Below are 10,411 nucleotides of genomic sequence, written 5' to 3'. Positions count from 1 at the left end.
TGATGATTTGCAAATCCTTTTCAACCCATATTCAATTGAATACACTACAAATACAAGATATTTAATGTTCAAACGGATAAACTTTATTGTTTTTTTGCAAATATTCACTCATTTTGAATTTGATGCCTGCAACACGTTCCAAAGAAGTTGGGACAGGGGCAACAAAAGACTGGGAAAGTTGAGGAATGCTCAAAAAACACCTGTTTGGAACATTCCACAGGTGAACAGGTTAATTGGAAACAGGTGAGTGTCATGATTGGGTATAAAGGGAGCGTCCCCGAAAGGCTCAGTCGTTCACAACCAAGGTACAACTGCATAAGCAAATAGTCCAACAGTTTAAGAACAACGTTTCTCAACGTGCAATTGCAAGGAATTTAGGGATTTCATCATCTACAGTCCATAATATCATCAAAAGATGAGTGGGCTCAGGAACACTTCAGAAAACCATCGTCAGTGAACACAGTTCGTCGCTCCATCTACAAGTGCAAGTTAAAACTCTACCATGCAAAGCCAAAGCCATATATCAACAACACCCAGAAACACCGCCGGCTTCTCTGGGCCCGAGCTCATCTGAGATGGACTGACGCAAAGTGGAAAAGTGTCCTGTGGTCTGACGAGTCCACATTTCAAATTGTTTTTGGAAATCATGGACGTCGTGTCCTCCGGGCCAAAGAGGAAAAGAACTGTCAGGATTGTTATCAGTGCAAAGTTCAAAAGCCAGCATCTCTGATGGTATGGGGGTGTGTTAGTGCCCATGGCATGGGTAACTTGCACATCTGTGAAGGCACCATTAATGCTGAAAGGTACATCCAGGTTTTGGAGCAACATATGCTGCCATCCAAGCAACGTCTTTTTCAGGGACGTCCCTGCTTATTTCAGCAAGACAATGCCAAGCCACCTTCTGCACGTGTTACAACAGTGTGGCTTCGTAGTAAAAGAGTGCGGGTACTAGACTGGCCTGCCTGCAGTCCAGACCTGTCTCCCATTGAAAATGTGTGCCGCATTATGAAGCGCAAAATACGACAACGGAGACCCCGGACTGCAAGAATGGGAAAGAATTCCACCTACAAAGCTTCAACAATTAGTGTCCTCAGTTCCCAAACGCTTACTGAGTGTTGTTAAAAGGAAAGGTGATGTAACACAGTGGTAAACATGCCCCCGTCCCAACTTCTTTGGAATGTGTTGCAGGCATCAAATTCAAAATGAGTGAATATTTGTAAAAAACAATAAAGTTTATCCGTTTGAACATTAAATATCTTGTCTTTGTAGTGTATTCAATTGAATATGGGTTGAAAAGGATTTGCAAATCATCGCGTTCTGTTTTTATTTATGTTTTACACATATATATATATATATAGATATATATGTGTGTGTGTGTGTGTGTGTGTGTGTGTGTGTGTAGACATGTATGTGTAAATAAGTATATGCGTGTATACAGTTAATATATATATATAGATTTGTATTTGTGTATAGTAATCACATCTCTATAGCATTATGTTGCACAGTTTCTGCACTATTTGTAACTTTTACACACTTGTTTACTTGTTAATTTTTCAATTTTTTTGTATAATATATATTTTGACTATTTTATAGTTTTTGTAATTACTGTGGCAGAGCAGTCACAAAAGCATTTCACTGCCAGTTGTACTGTGTATGACCATGTATGTGACAAATAAACCTTTATTTGATTTGATCCACTGTTTTAAAGTCAGTAAACAATTACATCCAGTTAAATTTGTTTGTAAAGTGATGTACGTTTAAGCAACTTTACAAATTCCAGAGGGCAACAATGGCAAGAAAAAACTTCCTTAAATATTACAAGGAAGAAGGTGGTCAAGAGAAAAGTTTGGATGGATTAGAAGTTAGAATAAACTAAGTACTAGTAAGTGAAAAGCATAACTAATTCATTTTAAGTTCATCATCTTTTATGACCAATTATGACGACTGAGGTCGGACGCAGAACGTCGCCCAGAGAATCACACTGCCTCCGCCGGCTCGCCTTCTTCCCATAGTGCATCCTGGTGCCGTGTGTTCCCCAGGTAAGCGACACACACGCACCCGGCCATCCACGTGATGTAAAAGAAAACATAATCAGACCAGGCCACCTTCTTCCATTGCTCCGTGGTCCAGTTCTGATGCTCACGTGCCCATTGTTGGTGCTCTTGGTGGTAAACAAGGGTCAGCATGGGCATCCTGACTGGTCTGCAGCCCCATATGCAACAAAGTGAGATGCTCTGTGTATTCTGACACCTTTCTATCAGAACCAGCATGAACTTCTTTAGCAGTTTGAGCTACAGGAGCTTGTCTGTTGGATCGGACCACACGTGCATCAACGAGCCTTGGCCACCCATGACCCTGTCGCCGGTTTACCACTGTTCCTTCCTTGGAGCACTTTTAATAGACACTAGCCACTGCAGACCGGGACACACCCCACAAGAGCTGCAGTTTTGGAGATGCTCTGACCCAGTCGTCTAGCCATCACAGTTTCCTCACGCTCGCCCATTTTTCAACTTTGAGGATAAAATGTTCACTTGCAGACTCTACCTGCTTAGGCGACTGAGGTCATTTGGAGTGCGGCAGGCACTCCTGAGCAGGGGCGGCTCGTTCATTAGGGCGATCGGGCGACGCCTATCACATTCAACCAGTGTTAAACTATCTGTGACTGTTCTGGAGTCTGTCTTGTCTCTGAATATCGCAGTCCAATCAGCGTGGAGTTGTTTTCCGTACTGTACCGCCCCTTTTGGGGCGATCAGGCTCTGATTCAGAATCGCCCCAGGTCGCTCTCATTGACTCTCATGTTAAAGCTCTTTTTTCGGATTGCAGGCTGCGTCACACGTAATCGTTCCTTATTTGGAAACTAAACGAGGTGTTCCGTATTTTTATCAATGGGAGAGAAATGCTGCAGATTAGACTGAGACCGGGTGTTATGTATGAAACAGAAGGAAACTGCTGCTACTGTGGGAATTAGAAAGCGTTTGGTTATTATTTTAAGTCATTTTCACTGTTAGTCTTAGTAACGTGTGTAGGGCGAAAGTAAAGTAACACATGCAGGTCTGGCACTTTTCTCAAAGCCCCCTAAACAACGCAGTCCAGACCCGGGGCTGCATGTCAGTGTGAAGATGGATTATGTAAAAACGTTGTTTGCACTATTGAGAAAAAATGTTACATGATGTTCTTTATGTTGTTTTGCCTAAAATATGGTTCTGATTTACTATTATAAAGAATGAAAATAATAAATGTTAAACAGCCTATTAGGGTGCCTGCGGTAGCTGGTGAACTTACCCCGGGTTCCCAGCGAAGCAGGCGTTACAGACCCACTAAAACTAAGGCCTTAAATAAGAGGCCTGGTAATTAGGGCTGACGACCCGCAGCTGCAGCTGGCTTATTTAAGCCTGCGTAGTGCAGCAGCGGGCGTCGCACCTTTGGTTTTTTGTTCCGGCATGGCAGCGGTGTCCTCTCACTTTTTTAGGGTCAGTTGGTTACCCCGGGCAGTGAAAGATCGGTCGGGTGTGTAGACTGAAAGGTTGAGGTAAATAGTTTTATTATTTTCCTCCTGCAGGGAAAGTGTGGTGCGACTCCGCTCAGCCCTCGCGCTGTATTTGCTTTTGGCGTTTTTCCGCTAGCATTTTCTGGTAGCCACCACTGAATGCTAGCAGTGTATTTAACACCGTTCATTACGGGTGTTCTAATAGCTAACAGGAGCATAGTCTGTTAGTTCCAGAGTGGTGCATCGGGGAAAGCGCTCACCTCTGGCGTGAGCGACCTGAATCCCGAATCCACTCCTGAGTGCTTGTAACTTTTATAGTGTTGATTTGTATTCCTGGGTAAGGTAAGCTTCTGGTTAAAGTGTATATTTTTTGCTGTAACTTGTTTTAGACTCTATCTTTGTAACTTTGATTATTAACATTGCTAGAATTGAAGTAGCATTTAAGTAGCATTTAACTATTGTTAAATAGTCTGTTGATGCATTAATCTGTGTTTTGCTGATTGGTTAAAGTGGCTTCAGGTGCCTTTTGTTAGAGGCCTAGGTGTGAATTTAGGGGCAGGGCTAAGCTTAGTATAAAATTTAATCTCCGCTACGCTGGTCTTCTCTATCACTAGGTTTTTTTTCTACTAATCTAAACTAACTTGGGTAAGTACTATCAGTCTCTGACATTGTTTAATCTATCAAACTTTTTCTCAGCATGTGCTACTCAATTATTCCTGTGCTTATATCTCACAGACCCTGCAGACATCAGAGGGCACATTATAGGAACAGCAACGCCAGCAACCTCATCTACCCCCAACTGTTGCAACAGTCTCAAACAGTGGTGGTAGGTGGGGTCTGGAACAGTCAATCAGCCGTCCAGAAAGCTGACTTCATCTCAGCTTTTGCACTTTCTCACAGCCTTGACTTCCTGGCACTGACTGAGACGTGGATCACCACCGAGAACTCAGCAACCCCAGCAGCCTTATCCTCTGCCTACACCTTCTCTCATACACCGAGAGGATCTGGTAGGGGTGGTGGTACAGGTTTGCTCCTGACCAGGAAATGGCAATTCACTACTGTGAATGTTTCTCACCTTAACATTTCATCTTTTGAATTTCATGCTATTACTGTTACTTTTCCGATTACTCTTCATATCATTGTCATTTACAGACCACCTGGCACACTGGGAGACTTCATAGAAGAGCTGGATGTTCTTCTGAGTTTCTTCCCTTCAGATGGAACTCCTCTAACTCTTCTTGGTGACTTTAATCTCCCTACACTTCAGTCCTCCTGCCTTCTTCCTCTTCTTTCATCTTTCGACCTCCTCTTTAACCACAGCCCTCCGACACACAAAGGAGGCAATCTTCTGGACCTGGTCTTCAGCCGTCCAGCTTCTGTTCTGGACCTCACTGTCACCCCACTCCACCTCTCTGACCATCACTTTGTGTCCTTCTCTTTCTGTCTCCCAACTCTTCCTACCTCCAACCACACTTTCACCCTTACAACACGCCCCAATCTTCACTCTTTATCTTCCTCCCTGCTAATCTCCAACATCCTAACTTCACTACCTAACCCTGACATGCTTGCTACCCTTCCACTCAACTCCGCAACTAATACTCTTCTCTCTTCTCTTTCAACATCCCTCGATCAGCTCTGTCCTCTTACCCTCAAACGAGGTAAACCTTCTCACCCTGCTCCTTGGCTTTCAGATGCACTGCGCAGCAACAGAAGAGTATTAAGGGCAGCTGAGAGAAAGTGGAGGAAATCTAAGCTCAGTGTTGATCTCCACTCCTACCACGATCTGCTGTCCAGGTTCTCATCTGACATGACTGCTGCAAAAACATATTTTTACAAAGCCAAGCTTAAACAATCTGCTGCTGACCCACGTAAGCTTCATGCTATCTTTTCCTCTCTTTTAAACCCTCCTCCTCCTCCCCCTTCTGCCTCTCTCACTGCTACTGACTTTTCAACATTCTTTCAGGACAAGATCGACAAAATCAATCAATCCTTCTCTCCGACTGACCCACTTTCAACTGACCCTCAACCCACCAACACACTCACCAGCTTCACCCCACTCACCATGGATGAGGTTACACAGCTCCTCTCATCCAGCAATCCCACTACATGCGCACTTGACCCTATACCATCCACCATCCTCAAAGACATCTCACAGGACCTAATCCCCTTCATCACACCCATCATCAACAACTCCCTGACATCAGGTGTTGTCCCTACTGCTTTTAAGAAGGCTCAGGTCATTCCCCTTCTTAAGAAACCTACACTAGACACTACAGACATCAACAACTACAGACCTGTCTCACTCCTCTCTTTTCTATCCAAAATTCTTGAACGTGCTGTCTATAACCAACTATCTGCCTTTCTCACTCAGAATGACCTCCAAGATCCGTACCAGTCTGGCTTCAAGGCAGCGCATTCTACGGAAACAGCTCTTGTAGCGGTTACTGAGAAGCTTCATGCAGCCAAAGCAGCCAAACTGTCATCTGTCCTTGTTCTTCTTGACCTCTCTGCAGCCTTCGACACAGTGAATCACAGCATTCTCTTGTCCACTCTCTCCAACCTTGGAGTAACAGGTTCAGCATGGCAATGGATGGCCTCCTACCTGGAAGGGCGCTCCTACCAAGTGTCATGGAGGGGATCCATATCTCCCCCATGCACTCTCTCAACCGGTGTTCCTCAGGGCTCTGTACTTGGCCCACTTCTTTTCTCTATCTACACCCGCTCTCTGGGCAAGGTCATAGCCTCCCATGGCTTCTCCTACCACTCCTATGCAGATGACACTCAGCTCGTTCTGTCATTTCCTCCTTCAGACACGCAAGTCTCAGCTCGCATCTCAGCATGTCTGCAAGATATCTCACAATGGATGTCGGCTCATCATCTAAAACTTAATCCCAGCAAGACAGAGATGTTGCTCATTCCTGGAGATCAGTCTCCAACCCAGGACCTAGTAATTTCTCTGGATGACTCCCAGATCAGACCATCTGATAAGGTAAGAAGTCTTGGTGTTGTCCTTGATAACCAGCTGACATTCTCTCCTCATATAGCCAACATGACAAGATCATGCCGGTTCCTCCTGTACAACATCAGGAAGATTCGTCCATTTCTCTCCAGGGAAGCTACCCAAATTCTGGTGCAATCACTTGTAATCTCACGGTTGGACTACTGCAACTCCCTTCTGGCTGGAGCTCCCATGTCCACGATTAAACCCTTACAGCTCATTCAAAATGCAGCTGCACGTCTGGTTTTTAACCAACCCAAACACTGCCACATCACCCCACTGCTACGTTCTCTTCACTGGCTTCCTGTAGCTGCACGCATTCAGTTTAAAACACTGACGCTCGCCTACAAAGCCAAAAATGGACCAGCCCTAAGCCTAATCAAACCCCGCTCTGTACCACGCAACCTCCGAGCCTCTAGTCTCGCTCGACTTGAGCCCCCATCCAGGACTAAAGGAAGACAAGCATCAAGGCTGTTCTCTGTTCTAGCGCCGAAGTGGTGGAATGAACTTCCTCTGTCTGTCCGAACATCTGAGTCTCTTGCTGTCTTTAAAAAACGATTAAAAACCTTCATCACCTTTTTACTAAACACTTAGGCTGACTTGTACTTATTTACTAACATTTTGTTCCATTCTTTTCCATTTAAAAAAAAAAAAAAAAAAAAAAAAAAAAAAAAAAGGCACTTTGGTTCTAACAGGTTTTAGCAGATTTGTGTTCTTTGACTGTTGTTTTCCTAAACTTGAGAAATGAAATGTTCACTATAGAAGCACTTCTGTAAGTCGCTCTGGATAAGAGCGTCTGCTAAATGCTGAAAATGTAAATGTAAATGATTAAATATTCTTGTTCTCTGTTTTTTCTCTTTGTATTACAGGTTGGCCTGCTCCGAGTGCCAGCGATTCTCACCGGAAGGCGAGGCCAATCCTGGAGTTCCCTGTTTGCGCTCCGCGAGATCAGGGGGGTATTCCAGAAAGCGGGTTTAACACACTTCAGACTTAACCCTGAACTCCGAGTTGACTTATCTCACCGTGTCATAGCCAGAGTTTTCTGTTCCAGAAAAGCGGTTCAGGGTTAGATTACTCAACTCTGAGTAGATTGAACCCAGCATAAGCGTGTTCACGGTTAACTATAAACAGGCATTCTCAATGGAGTGGTGATAAATGGATTCATCATGGATGTGAATGAAAGAAAAAGTAGTCAGTCATATTTTACACCAATAGAACTGTTTATTTTAATGTTTGCATGTGCAGATCATAAAAATGTTTTAGACGTAATAGTAATACAGCAGCGTCCGTAAAAAAGACGTCGCAAATGGTAAAGAATGCTTACAGAGTTAATGCGTGAGTTTAAATTAATAAAAAAAAACTTAACCATTATTCAACATTTAGCAGAAGGATAGGGCAAAATTGTTTAATATGTCAGTTGTAATATTTGTCTCGATTTTACACGTTTTTTCTTTCATTTACTCAATCTAGGTGTAATCCAAGTGGAATCAGATGCACACGGCAGCAGATTTACATTTTACATTTTCAGCATTTAGCAGACGCTTTTATCCAAAGCGACTTACACAATGAGCAATTGAGGGTTAAGGGCCTTGCTCAGGGACCCAACAGTGGCAACTTGGTGGTAGCGGGGCTTGAACCGGCAACTTTCTGTTTACTAGTCCAGTACCTTAACCACTGAGCTATCACTGGCCAGATAAAAATGAAACACAAAAACTGTCTATGTTCAAGGCATGTTTATTACATGTAAATCATTAGTCTGTAGTGCATAAACTGTGGAATATTAAGAACTGCATTGGTACAGTCTTTTTATTTTATTTACTTTTTATTGCCATCTCTCCAGTGGTTGGTGGTGTGGTTTTGAGCCTTCTGCAATTGTTAGTGACCTAAATGTCCCTATAAATCCTAATAAATATAAATAATGTTCTTTAATACAAAATAAAAACACTGTTTAAGGATGATAGAGAAACCATCTCCGCTGCCTCAGAGTGGGATGATACTGGGAGGCCTACAGAGAAACAGTATATGTTGAACATAGAGCATGGCATTTCATTTGATCTACCATGATAATGTGTATGACTCCTCTAACAGAATGTGATGGGCAGTTCTAAATCAAATGAGGGACCATCCACATCCAAAGCTCAGCTTAGAACAGTAAAAATGTCTTACCAAATATCTGAAATATTTAGAACACATTAAGCTATGTTTGATCATAACATGCTATTTTTGTCTTTTTTTTTTTCAAGTTGGGTGTAAATAAGATGGACTATACAAGGTCCATCTGGAGAAACAAACTGAAAAGTGTGATCCTCAGGTGGAGCATATAAAACAGACAAGGCTAGAAATTCAATTGCTTGAATGTAAGATGGGTGTCGGTGCTAAGGGTGTATAAATATAAATGTTCTCACTAAAGAATAAGGACAAGGAAACGAACTTGTTGCATTGTTTTATTTTCAGTGATCATGCACAGAGCCTGACCATTTGGCTTCAATATTTGTAATGTGGGTAGCATCACATAAGATCTTAATGAAAGCATCTCCATAAGATGGAAAACAGTAGGTTGCAGAACATGTATTAAATGTTACACTGTTTTATTTGACATTTGTTCATTTTTAAAGATAATGGTCACTACATGTATGTGGAGGGATATTCTGTCTGCTGTTCAAATAATAAAAGACAACATTTTAATAAAATAAAATCCACATCTGTCAGCTACCCACCCACACACAGCGGTAACATATATACATATGATAATATGTGTAAAAAATAATACTTGAACAGACCCATAACAGGGCAGTTGCAACATTCATTGATATGTAGTAAAATCATTATCATTCTTTAACATAATTTTGCAAAGACTTTTTTTGTACAGATAGGGTTTTCAATCATTATAGCTAGCAGTAAAATTATATATATATAAATGTTTTAAGTAACAACCATGTTTGGGGTTAATTACTACAATCAATTTAAACCACAAATGATTTTAGCTTACTAAACTGTGTGTGTTAAAGGTATTCTATATTAATCCATAACATTCCATCCACAATGTTATAATTAATGCTGTAACAAGCCTTTTTATTAATACTGTGATTATTGTGATTAATAATGTTGCAGCTGCCCCTTGTGGTAACCGTCCCCACTCTCCCCGAATTGACTGACTGTGATAAAAACGGAAAGGTTTGTGAATAAATCCATCCGGAAATGACTAATCTGAGTTTAATAACTCATTTCCGATTAAGATCTCTTCGAATAATTAGTGCGTCGGGATCCACTGGATCCTGGAGTAAAGAACACGCCGGGTTTACATGAGAAAAGTGTGTGTAACCCCGGGTTAGGTTTAAGTTAACCTGCCAGCGAGCAGGTTAGCTTCAGAGCGTAAGTTGCTATAGTAACTGACACAGGCTCTCTTTAATCTCGGTTTCTGGAACGGAAAACCCCGAGTTTTCCTTAATTCTGAGTTAACTTACCCGGTTTAATCACTTAACTCGCTTTCTGGAATACCCCCCAGGGTCTTGCTACTGAACCATTTCGTTGTTTTGTTTGGCATGCAAGCCAGCGCTTCATAGCAGCTTGGCACTTCGTAACTGTTAACTTCTCGGTGGTGTAAGGTGAGAGTGAGCGCAACCGCCTCGCAAGCAAGCGACCGGGGTTCGCGGCTCGACTTTTGCGTTTTTCTTTTGTATTTTCTCTTTTTAGTTCCAGTTGCCAGCGGCATCAATCGGGGTTATTCCGATTTGTTTTTTGTTCCCTGTTTTGATTCTTTTGAGTGTTTAATTTATATTTTTGTTTAATAAATATTATTTTACACTGCAGTCCTCCTCCTTTCCACCTAACAGAAAGGTGCGACCATACTATGGACTCAGCAGTTAATCCGCCCGTCTCAGACGTGTTGCGCCACCAAGGGGTGACTTTGGGCAGGCATGAGATGG

The sequence above is a fragment of the Trichomycterus rosablanca genome, chromosome 1, assembly GCF_030014385.1.
Source record: "Trichomycterus rosablanca isolate fTriRos1 chromosome 1, fTriRos1.hap1, whole genome shotgun sequence".
In the NCBI taxonomy this organism is placed as follows: Eukaryota; Metazoa; Chordata; class Actinopteri; order Siluriformes; family Trichomycteridae; genus Trichomycterus; species Trichomycterus rosablanca.
Note: the sequence above shows the minus strand (reverse complement) of the source record.